Here is a 12,840-nt window from a genome sequence, read left to right as displayed (position 1 = left end):
TTAATGAATGAAACAGACCAAGCATGTATAATATAGTTTTACCTCTCAAGAGTCAAAGGAGGCTATTTATCTATATATATATTTTTTGGCAAACACAGGCCTAAGAGTACCTAAACTCTTTTGTTTGTTGATTTAGTCTTTGACAAATAATTTTCTCAAATCTAAATACTTCCAAATCTGAGGAAAGTTAACAGAATCCCTTGATCCTTATAGTCCCAAATCTTTAATCTTATATTTCATATGTGACATTAAGAACTTGAACTTTTTCATAATAAAAGCCTAAATGTTTCCTTAAGGCTTTGGGGATTAAAAAATTTTTTGATGTTCCTCAGTTCTTTCATAAAGGTAGAGATGTTTGAAAGGTCTTAGTTGCAGGAGCAAGTCTTCACGTTTGGGGTCCATCTTTGTCCCAGTTGCCCGGTCCAGATGGGCAGCAGTGCAGACGTGTGGGCTGGAGAGTTCACTGTCTTTTGGTTTCACTGTGTGAGTGTTGGTGCTGTCAGCTTTTCCTAGCTTCCACTGGGCTGTGTCCACACAGGAAAAGAAAAATAAGACCAATAAATAACTACAGTTAAGACAAATATGGATTCCCAGAGATTTGAAATCCTGTTTTGTTCCTTAACTTTTTGGCAAATGGTCTTTGTCAGAAATATGATGCATCCCTGCGGAGGAAATGATGCTCACTTCTTCAATATTACATGTTAATTGGATAGATGTTTAATTTTCTCATGGTATCCACTTTAAACAGAAAAGTGCAAAAGCTAAGCAGTGCAAATTTGCATTTCTTTAATGACTTGATTATATGAATAATACTAAAACAGTACAGCTAAAGGCACTATACAGCACTCAACAATTTCCTTTTTTTTTCCAAGTCAAGACTAGGGTAGATGAAGAATTGTAGAAAAGTTAACTCGTGCTAGAGAGGGTTCAGGGAAAACAAATCTTATCTTCATCCAGATATATTAATTTATCTTAATGGCCTGACATTTGAAATACATAGGTCCAGATGAAGGAGCTGAACTCATGTTGCCAACAGACCAGGGAAAACATGCAATGATATTTGAGAGTTCCCATTTTCTACCTTTGATCAATTACTACAATTTACTCTTGCCTGTGTAGTGCTGTCTCCAATCTGGGCTACTTGAACCTATTCTCATCCTGCATTTTTAAAAATACCATGATAATATGTGATGCATTTAATGTGGTAAATTATTAAGGATAGTTTCCCAAGGAGGTGTCCAACCAAGTTCCTCTGACTTCCCCCATTAATGGATAAGGGTTGTCCTCTAGGGTTGCTGTTGCTTGTTGTGCAATGAGCAGCTGAATCAGAGGGGCCAAAGAAATGTCAGCACTTAAAGAGAATGCGTGCATTTTCTCGAAATGATCACAGTGATTATCTGCAGAAGATATGATAATTGTCAGCCAGATGTGTTACAGGATATTGCATAAAGGACATTTTAATAATTTAATTTATAAACATTTCCTCTGGGAATGCATTTTGTTATACAATTTTTGTGTACTATATAGGAAAAAAATTATATAGGGACAAGTGAATATTACTTTCTAAAAATGGATCTTTAGTGGAAACTGTTGTTGGATTGTCTGAGCACTATTATTATATGGCAACAGTAATTTAGACACTGAAATAAAAGATATCCCACAGTGCACCTAGTTAAAAAAAGAATAAATAATCAGACATTTCATCGTGCGTGACTCATAAATGGACACACACACACACAAAAGTAAGGAATTTATATATAAACAGGGTAATTGTTAAAGCAAGGGAAGAAAGGAATCTGAGAGAAAACCCAGGAGAATACTTGCTTTTTTAACCCCTCCAAGATGCACGTAAATGAGAACAAGATTAAAGGCATGTAAATATCCTAATCCAAAAGCTGTTGTTCTCATAATGTGTACTGAAAAAACCAATCCTGGCAACAAATTTTCTTTTTCATATGGTCCCACTTTCAACCTATAAGTGAAAATTAGATTTTACTCAGAGCCTTGAAATTAGGACCATGCTGCAACTCACTTATGAAAACTTCATGGTTTTTCTCCTAAAATACAGCAGGCTGTAAGTCAGATAATTATAAAATACCAATCTTATAAAATATGGTGTTTGATATCTTTGTTACTGAACAACAGAGCTTTTTATATGGGAACTATAAACAGAGTATTTTATTTGTACATGTTTCTTTATGGGTAATTATGGGTTTGAAAAGTCATAAACAGCAGTGTAATTACTCCATAGCTTGCAGTGGGGAATGTGTGTTTCCTTAATCTGGCCACTTAAAGGAAGAATAATAGCTATTCATCTCTGAACCTTTCCAGAGAAGCAATTTTTCAAATCTGATGTTGTTTCCCAAATTTAGAAGACTTTAGCAAAATATATCACTGTTTGGTTCTGCTGATTAGTTTATGAATTTTCAGAAACTGGACAGATACTGCACTTTGATCATATTGTGCACCAAAGTCAGGAAGAGACTGAAAGAGAAAACACTCCACTTAACAGAAAAAAGCAAGAGAGACTATTTGACAGCATAATAGAAACTTTTTCATCAATCCAACCATAAAATGAAAGCTGTAGACATTTTTTCTTTATTACAAGATCCTATTCAGATACCTAACTTGGATGTTCAGAGCAGCAAAATTATTATATTACCTGAGAAATCATCCAGACAGTTCAAATAGTTCCTAAAATTCAAATTGCTCATAGGCAAATGTTTTAAAATAATACTTTCCAAACATTGTTCTTTTACTTCACATTATGAAATGAACTAGAGTGTTAGAAATAAAGTAAAAGGAAGAAGCTCAACCCGGAATGGCTGTTCACAGGCTTTGGTGGAAAGTCTATTCTGTAGATTCTCTGATACTCCTCCAACAAAGAGGCTGCAAGCATGCCCTCCGTCTGGATCTGGGCGTGCTTGTGACTGCTTCACACGAAACACCGGGGCATAAGTGATGCTCTGGACTTCCGTGGGAGCTGAGAGATGCCCATGCATTTTTAGCCCTGTCTGCTGGGACACTTATTCTGGAAGGTTTGAGCTGTCATAAAAGACGTTCAAGTAACTCAAGACCACCGTACTGTCAGGAAGCCCTGGGCACGTACAGAGGCCAGGGTAGGCTTTCTTGTAGACAGTCACAGTTGAACCCAGACTGTGAGTTGTCCCAGGCCAGGTTCAGACATGTGGGTGGACCCTCCAGCTGAGTCAGATGCCAGCCATTTAGGTCATCCTGAACCCCTCAAATCTTCTCAAAGCACCAGGCTCTTTAGAGGAGAGAAAAGCTACCCTCTTTATGTAGTTTAACTTCCTGACCTGCAGACTCTTAGACTGTAATAAAAGGGTTGTTGTTTTAAACTACATATTGGGTGGTTAGTTAGGTACAATAAACTAAGTGTTGTTCAGTAATTGTTGAATGATTCCCCATTGTGTGAGAGGTTCCACTGAATAAAACTAATGAAAATTGAAAAAAAAAAAACCAAAAACCCAAAACTAAACAACTGGATGTGGCCTCATATATTTTATTGAATTCTTTACCTCTCTGGTTAGTAATGCTGATAAGTAGTTTCTCGAAGCTCTTATTGTGACATTTTCCCCTGCCAGTTCATTTAATTCATTTAGCAGCAAATATGCATGCATTGACTCTTGTGCACAATTCATCATCTGAGGTATTAGGAGATGTATGAGAAGATACAGTGCCTTTGAGCAGGTTGCGCACAATGTAACTGAAAAGATGCGGTTTGACACCACCTATATGAACAGTGCCGTGGAGAAATATAGCGAATTCCTCTGGGAATTCAGGATAGACCCACTTGTTACCTCTTTCACTGGAAATTTTACTATTATGTTTCACTAGGTATCCATATGTGGCAAATAAAGTGGAAATCAATGTAACTGTTCAGTCAAAATCTGCTGAAATTTTTGAGAGAAGCTTGTTTTAAAGAGTTCATTATTTGGGTTATTTTATTGAAATCCTCATCCTCATATTTTAATTTTTTTTTAAAAAATTAAGAAACCATAATGAACACATCTTCTTGAAATTGAATTATTTACTGTGCATTTATAACATTAAGCATTTCAAGTGAGCGATTATCCTGATATTGTCTTAGCCACTGAGTTTCTACTGTTCTTTCGGAGAAAGTAGTTTCAGTTTCATGCATGTGTTACAGTATCACCTCTTTGCTCCTGCTCCTTAGCCATAACTTTGGAATATTGTAAACAGTGTTTGCACAAATTTGCACGTTCAATTTATCTGATATATTTTGGGAAGCATTAAAGGCTAATGTTCATAGAAATCACAAAAGAAAACTGGGTATGGTCCAATCAGTAGCAAGTGGCATCATCTAAACATTAGGTAGACTGTGAAGAGGTGAACAATTGTCATGAAAGCACCAACTAGTTTTCTGAATGACTTACTAGATTTTTTATCCAGTGAAGTGGTTGCCATTTTTCATGGGTTATTCCAAAAATGAAATCATGTATTAAATTTCTTTTTAAGGTGTAGATCGCAGTGAAAAAAGCTTGAGTTTATTTTTCATGCTTTGCAAAAAGGAAAAAAAAACTAGAAAATTCTGTTGTATTGCTTATCTATTGCCGTGTAACAAATTACCACAAATTTAGAGATTTAAAACAGTGCATGTTTATTATCTCACAACATCTGTGGGTCAGAAGTCTGGACATGGCTTAGATATGTCCTTAGCAAACATATAGTCAGGGTGTGGTCCAGGCTGGGGCCTCATCTGAGACTGACTCTACTCTTTATCTGAAAAGATCAGATAAAGCCCATGGGGTTTGGCAGAGTATGTGCCTTGCAGACTGGAACCAAGAACTTGAGATACTTGCTGCCCTTTAGCTGGATGCCTGCCCTTGGTTTTCTGCCATGTGACCCTCTGTGGAGAAGTTTGCTTTTTTAAAGCCACAAGGGGAAAGGATTCTCAGCAAGACAGATGTTATACTTGTATGTAATGTCATCATGAAATGACATCCTTCTTTGCTGTGTTCTGTTCGTTGGAAGCAAGTTCAGTGGAGTCTACACAAGAGCATAAAGACTGTAAGGGAGGATGATGGGGCACCTTAGAGACTATTTGCCCATCCATTCCTTTTAAAGGTCCGTCAAATACATTATTCTTTAGATAATCAAAGACAATTTCACATATTATTAATTATCTCAGGCTAATGAATGTTTGTTTTTGTTTTATGTTGCTACTAAAGAAATATTTGATAAATATTTAACTGTAAATGTAGGAAACCATCAGCATTGTTAGGTACAAATATGTTTTACTGTAGGAGCATAGGTAAGTAAAAATTTATTAAGCATCATCCGTGTAGGGAAAATGGACTTTTAACTAAAGAAATTGAAATTAGGCGTTTTCAAAACTTCTTACTTCTTCTAAAATTGCTTCTGTATAAAATTAAATTCCAAATTTGCCTTGAAGTTTTCCTTAACATTTAAGAAATTTGCTATGATTATGGAAGAAATAAATGTCACATAATTGCTTTAGAAGAATACAGTCTGTTTCCTAAAATGTATTTGAGGGTCAATTAATGAATCTTTAGAACTTGTAGTTTCTAAGTGGTGACTTATGATTCTCATAAAAAGATAGACTTATTTAGACCAATACAGCAATCACATATGCCAATGTATTCATCCATATAAATCTTATCTGGCTGTAATGCTGCCCATAATGCTAACTTCAGATGAAAGGTTTCAGCAGTGGGATTTGAAGTAAACATGAAGGCACATTAGGGCAACTGCCTTTATGAACAGAGATCAGGAAACTCTCTCTTTTCAACTCCTCTGACCCTATTAGAATTTTTTCTTTTTATGAATTCTAGCATGCCAGATATTCTTCTGGGGGCTGCATTTTTGTTTTTAGACCTTGATCTTTATTAAAGTGGTTGCTTAGCACATAGAAAATGAAAAACACAGTTTGGAGATAATGTTCTAATTTCTGGGATCATCCTTATTGAGGAACTGGTATGTTTCTGTATGGAGGGGGAGTCAGTTAGATTTGTTTTTTGGGCAGACAGGGTAAGATCAAGTTTATGGCTACCCTGCATACCTCAACTTCCAACTATTCCTCGACATCAGGTAGCCCTATTCCAGAGCACACACTGATCTTCTGACTGTTTAAGGAAGTCGGGACAGATCACTGCAACACCTCATTACTGTTTGAGAAATGATTCCAAGTATATGCCACCCAATAGCAGCATCTTAGTATTTAAGGAGAAAGGGAATTAACAAACCTTTGTCTGGACTTGGGTCATGCCAAATTGATGAAAGTGTGCAAAGTTAAGGAATAAAAAATATATATTTCTGCATTTTCTCTGGCCATAAATGAAACTGTCTTCTGGACATTCTGAATGGACTATTAAGCTGTATGTATATTGTTCTTTTTTTCCTGTGTATAATTGCTGACTTGGAAATTGTGTGCTGTGTAAAATTAGGTCCAGGAATCTATTATTTATCCTTGCTCTACACGTGGTACACTTGGTACTGTTCACTAAATATTCACTGAGTAGGTATTATTCATTTGGAGAAAATCTAGTTTTAATTCCATAAACATATAAAAAAATTGCGTAGCCAATCTGTTGTGATCTCAGAAATCCCTATCCATACGCCACACTGTTGAGGAAATTTGGCACAATTCAGTTATGGTCTTTTTCTGTGTAGTTTTTAGATGAAGTCATGCTGGATCACAATGTCAAAGTCTTATTTGAATTAGGGAAAAAGAAGTTAAACAAACCATCTCTCCGTTTCAAAGTATATTCATTCCATTGTCAAACTATCAGAAGTTGCTGGATTTCTTCAAATCAAAGCATGATTCATATAATTACTGTATTATGATTTGCTTTATTAAAGGGATGAAGGTATTTTAATGGTTTATGACGAATAAAGAGAAGATGAAGAACTTGTCTGAGTGAGAACTGCTGGATATTGAATTTGGTTATAGTTATTGTTGAATATTCTCTTAATAAGATCGAATCCAGATGCAAGACATTTTGTTCCTTAAAATCCCACTGAAGTATATTTTAAGAATGACCTACATAATAATGAATTTTCAAATTCTTATTAACATCCTGAAAAAAAAAAAAAGAACTCTGGCATAATGACATGGCTTTTCAGTTTAAATTCATGCTTGTTATTATGTTTTCTTCCAGTCATTTCATGAGAATCTGTTGTAAAGTTATTGATTTCCTAGATTAAAAAAAAATCTATATTTTACTTATAGCTACTTACAGCTTGCTACTCAACAGACTGCAGTTTGTTCCAGTGATAAATATCAGAGGAGGGAATGTTAACGTATTCTAACTGGGGATTTTTAGAACCCTTCAAGAAGGACATTCCTTTAGAAATTTGGTAAGAGGAGAGTGGGTATTAATGTCCATTATTTACTAATTCACATCAGGTGTAGTTATGCAGAAAGTAAAGACCAAACATGTTTTGGTGCTTTAGTATTTGAGTGGAAAAGAAGGAAATACTTTTGCAGTACTTTGTTTCTTTGGAAACAATAGCATTTGATGTTAAGGTACAGTGTCTGTTTCATAAAATAAGATTTTGATCATCAGTTAGTATGTAGTTTCTCTTCAAACATCTATAAAGTGCTGTTCAGTTTTTTCTTAATTTATTTTTGTTTGGCTCCATTCACAGATGACTTCAGTTTCTACTAGCTGTCTTTAGTGAGTTTGGGGTCAATCAGGCTCCATCCCAGGAAGAGAGCACAGAAGTTTTCCATATGCGCAGTGGAAATTTCAACCAAAACAAGGAATTGGACTGATTAGGCTTATTCACTTGTGGATTTCCCTTACCTTTACTAGGTGAACCACTTGGGGATCTTATTAAAACGTCAAGCTTGATTAGTAGCCTTGGGGTGAGGGCCTGAGCTTCTGCATTTCCAAGTTTCTGGGTCATTGCCATGACACAAGTGCATGGAATGGACCATATTTTGTGCCGCAGTTGTGTGGGATTTGAGATGATAATACCAATGGGAATGCTTCCATCCCGCCGTCCTTTGTTTTAGCAGACCCTCGACATTTATGATGGAACATCCAGAGGTTGACAGCCCATTTCCTGTAGGTTTAATTTACACTACCACTGAGGTTCAGTTTTGAATTGTACACTATAAGAATAAATCATTCATCAATTAAACAAATATGTACTGATATCCTACTATGTGCTAGGCATTCTCTTAGGTGCTGGGTCACAAAGGCACACAAGACTCAGACAAGTAAAGAGATCATCGTAATACAGTGTGATTATTGCTCCTTAAGGAATGTCCGGGTACTATGTGAGGCTTTGGAAAGCCTGCTCAGAGGAACTGATGGGTAGGCTGAAACCTGAAGACAGCAAGGGCATATGTGGGACAGGGCAGAGAGAAGCATCCTGGATGCCCTGCTGCCCAGAGTGTGCTCTGTAGATCTGGGCCCCTCCCCAGACCTCCTGTGTCCCAGAATCAGAATCTGCATTTTCACAAGATCTTCCAGTAACTTAGGCAAGGGAACTCTGGCTGTAGGGGAGAGAACAGGGACGTTCAGTAGACCACAAGAAATGATTTCACTGGAGGAGACTGCTAGCAGTACCTTGAAGCTGGTACCTTGAAGGCCAGTTAGTGAAAGAGATTATTCTTGAGTTTCTTTGTTAGTTTATCACAAAGTGTACATTCTTTGTATTATTTTTAATTAACTGATAAAAATGTCTGGAAAGGCTGGGTACAAAGTCCATTGTTAGCCGGGAGTGTTACCACTGTCTGAAACGGGGCTTGTTATCAGAGCTGGACTTCTCTGGCTTCAAGTGCTTTACTAAAGTCTCTGTACTAGGTCATTCAGGGAACAACTCCTGTTTGAAAAACCTTTAATTCTTAAACCAGCTATAAGGACTATCGCTTATGCCAATCGACTCTAAGGAAGGCTGTTTTCTTACAGACCCTACCTCATATTCATGTGGGCATTCATTTCCAGGCATGCAGGTGATGCTTTGGTTCTCCCTAACAGATGCGCCCTATTTAATTTCAGCTTTCAAACAAAATAGGCTAGGATCTCAGAAATGTAAGAGTCATCATGTAAAAGCACAAAACAGACATAGACTTTCTAAATTCAGCCATACTTATTGGTTGCCTACTGCAAAGATAGTTATTTGCTTTAAGTTTATATATACTGTAACTTTCATAAATCCATCCAGTTTACTTTTTTTTTTTTTAAAGATTTTATTCATTTATTTTATTCCAGCCAGTGAGAGGGGGAACACAAGCAGGGGGAGTGGGAGAGGAAGAAGCAGGCTCCCAGAGGATGAGCCTGACATGGGGCTCGATCCCAGAACGCCAGGATCACGCCCTGAGCCAAAGGCAGACGCTTAACGACTGAGCCACCCAGGCGCCCCTACATCCAGTTTACTTTTGGTAAAAAGTTGCCTCTCACAAATCCTCTTTATATTCTACCCATCCATTCAGTATCCTTGGATCATAATTGATATATTCAAGGATACTGTTTTTCATTAGACTCATTAGACAGTTTGTATTTAATGCATGATCTATAAAAAGTGAATAAAATGAAGAGGATAGAAACTTGCACATAATAATGAAGAAAGTAAATTTCATATGCTGTAAGGTCTATAGTTAAGAATTTGTTTTAAAAGTAGCTGAGTTTTGGGGCACCTGGGTGGCTCAGTCGGTTAGAGCATCTGACTCTTGATTTCAGCTCAGGTCATGATCTCAAGGATGTGAGATCCAGCCCCGCCTTGGGCTCCACACTGGATGTGGAGCCTGGTTAGGATTCTCTCTCTCCCTCTGCCCCTCACCACACCCCATCTAAAAAACAAACACTAAATTACAAGTGACTGAGTTTTTACTTGTCAAATTTAGTATCCTGGGCATTTTATTTTCAATTACTTTATTTAAAAAATACTCTATACATTTAGCTTATGTGATGGTAAACATTTCCTTCCTTCCTTCCTTCCCCTCTCCCTTCCTCCTTCCTCCTCTCTCCCTCCCTCTTTCTTTCTCTTCCTTTTTTTCTTTATTTCTTCTTTCTTTTACCTGATGCTGTTTAAGAAATGTATCTTATTTCACTTTAGATGTATGACTTTTCTTCTCTGAGCTGAAATGTTAATTATTACCATAACTTTGAAATATCTCAATGTGAGAAGCCTAATTTATTTAAAGAGTCATCCATAATTTATAAAAGTTGTCAAGCTCTATTGGGTTGTTTGCATAAAAGTCCATTTTAGATGGCTATTTAAAAATAGCCATATTTAGACTGAGAGACTGTTCATTTGTTATGGCAATAATATGAAGGACCATAGCATGCAGGATATTTTTCCATTTTAACTTAGGGCTTTCTGTGATGGTTTAGAGTATTTTAGGCTCATTGAGTATAATGTGTTTCATTTTCAATGTCAAAATCTGAATCAGATGCTGAATCATGGGTCTGATATGGTACTGGGCCAGAGCATGATGTCTCCTGGGAACTTCTGACGTGGACTTGGATCAAGGTAGCTTTTACTCTTGGGAAGCAGGAAAGAAGCAATTTGAAAATATAAATAAGGTAGAGACATGGGTGGGAGTGTTTCAAGACACTTCTGTGGCTAAGAGAAAGGTGTATCACTGTGGGTTGCTAACTTTTCTACCTGCAACTGTATCAGCACAGAAATCATTGCTACTTGTCTGAACTCTCATATCAGCAGGACATTCTGGGCTTTTGAGTGTATCTCATGCAAGCACTAGAGCCCCCTCCTTTCCTACTTGGGCTTAGTTCTAGATTTCTCTCTCTATCCAGTTGGGACTTCCTATGCGCTGTCCTGGCCACAGCCTACTGCTAGTATGGTATTCATTTCATATATCCAGAAGATTACTGATAGAATTCAGAGCCCTTAAGTGAGAAAGGGAGGGTGAGATCAGTCAAATGAGGCTCAGAAAAACAGTTGCAAAGTTAGAAAGTTACACACGTACAGACAATTATTCAGGCATCTTCAAAAAACACCAAGTAGAAGCCTTCATTTTTTAGTTCAAGTTTCAGAATTTAAATCATTTCACAAAATTGCCACTTTTATAATCTCAAAGCGATAGTATATATATATATTTATCTTAAATGTAAAACAGTCCTTCAAAAGTTGTATAAAAAAGACTAAGAATTCATTAGTTTCAGTGAGGTTCCCTTGCCCTTTATTTTGCAAGGAAGTTCCAGATGCTTAGACATTATTTGAGCTGAGGGTATTCAAGAGCGGTGCTGAACTTCCCCAAGAATAGAATGTTCCGTATCTTCACGGTCCAGTGCAGTAGCCACTAGCCACCTGTGGCGGTTGAGCACTTGAAATGTGACCAGCAACACAGAGACTCAGTTAACTCTTTAGTTTTACCTAAATGTCATTAGTTGTAAGTTTAACTGCCGTATCCGCATGTGGCTCGTCGCTCCCGTATTGAGCAGCACATTCTAGCGAGTGGCAGCGAGTTCGTGGATGTCTTTTGCAGCTCCGTGACCATCTCGGGGTGCTTGCATACACCCTGTGCTCAGTTAGCGATGAATGAGGTGAGGTGTAGCTGAAGTTTGCTGTGCACTAGTCCTTAGTACAAAGTCATTTTTATCCACATGAAGGAATAGAAGACCTTCAATAAGAAGCTTGCAGCGGATTGTCAGTTCTTTGATAACGTCAAATGAGTTTGCTCCAGCAGTTGTAAGATCAATATTGTAAGGTCCACGATTCTGTGATTGTGTCACGTGCCACAAAAAGGCAGACTGGGCCATCAGTAAGGTGAGCTTTGAGGCGCTCCTGTCCTATGCCCATATCTCCTTTGGTGGAGTGGCGTGTCGTCGGGATGATTCTGTACGTGGAGCCTGAGCTTTACAGCCAGGATGTCTTCGTGTTTAAAATCGGTGTGACCTCGGGGCATTTACTCAATTTTTCTGACTCCATTTCTTCTTCTCTAATAAGGGGAGAAAAATAGCACCTAACTCCCTGGGCTGTTATCAAGATTAAATAAACCCAGATTACTCAAGCACTTAGAAGAGTGTCCGGCACATTGTTAGTGCCATAGGAGTGCTTGTTAAATAAACAAAATATACTTGGCATAGAAAACATAGCCGTCAGCCGTCAGTCACTATTGATAGTCTGCTAAACGTCATTAATTAAACGTTACCTGTATGTGTCAGTGGCCTGGATAACATGTACTTGGCCCTTGGAGCCTGAGCCCTTCCTTGTCTCGTCCAAGAATATCTGGGTGATGTGCTTATCGAAGAGAACATGTGAGAGCTGATTGGGGTGCCAGCGAGGGGAGTGTCCTAACGATACCTAAATAATGAGCTGGACATAAATATCACACTGGCAGATGTCCCCCTCCCAGACACTTGTCAAGGTTGGATTAAATCACTGTCAAGTCCTCTTCACGAAGAGTGTGCTGGGGAATGACTAATTACACAGGAGGTTACAAGATGTTGAAAGAGAAAAGATGTTGTGCTCAAAAATGTCTGAAAATTAGTAGCTTTAAAAGGAAAAGTTAATTATATTTCTTTATGGCAGGTCTACCCAGAGTCTTTTGTGTATCACTGTGTTTTGTGACTCTCCAAACTTGTTTAAGCATGAAAGGCTTTTTTAAAGGCATTATGAGGGACATACTCAAGACACTGTAAACTAAATCAAACCACAGTAAAGAGAATTTGAACAAATGCTGTTATTTGTTGGTAAATGTACAAATTTCTGCCTTCCATATTTATATGTAATATACTTTTAATCTACATATTTGATTTTGAAAGCAATTCTGAGTTCACATCATAATGATTGCCACCACTTACTGAATTTTAAAAAGGCAATGCACCAAATATCTGTAGTAGACACATTATTTCTTTGTGA

General features: G+C 37.5%; 1 protein-coding gene across 1 annotated transcript in view; it reads left to right on the top strand.

The window, feature by feature from the left end:
* Positions 1-12,840, top strand: part of FAM155A (family with sequence similarity 155 member A) — a 601,033-nt gene that overhangs the window by 13,048 nt on the left and 575,145 nt on the right. The gene's annotated exons all lie outside the window — the stretch shown is intronic.

Source organism: Ursus maritimus, unplaced genomic scaffold (assembly GCF_017311325.1).
Source record: "Ursus maritimus isolate PB19 unplaced genomic scaffold, ASM1731132v1 scaffold_10, whole genome shotgun sequence".
Lineage (NCBI taxonomy): Eukaryota > Metazoa > Chordata > Mammalia > Carnivora > Ursidae > Ursus > Ursus maritimus.
Note: the sequence above shows the minus strand (reverse complement) of the source record. Positions and strands in the feature narration are given on the sequence as shown.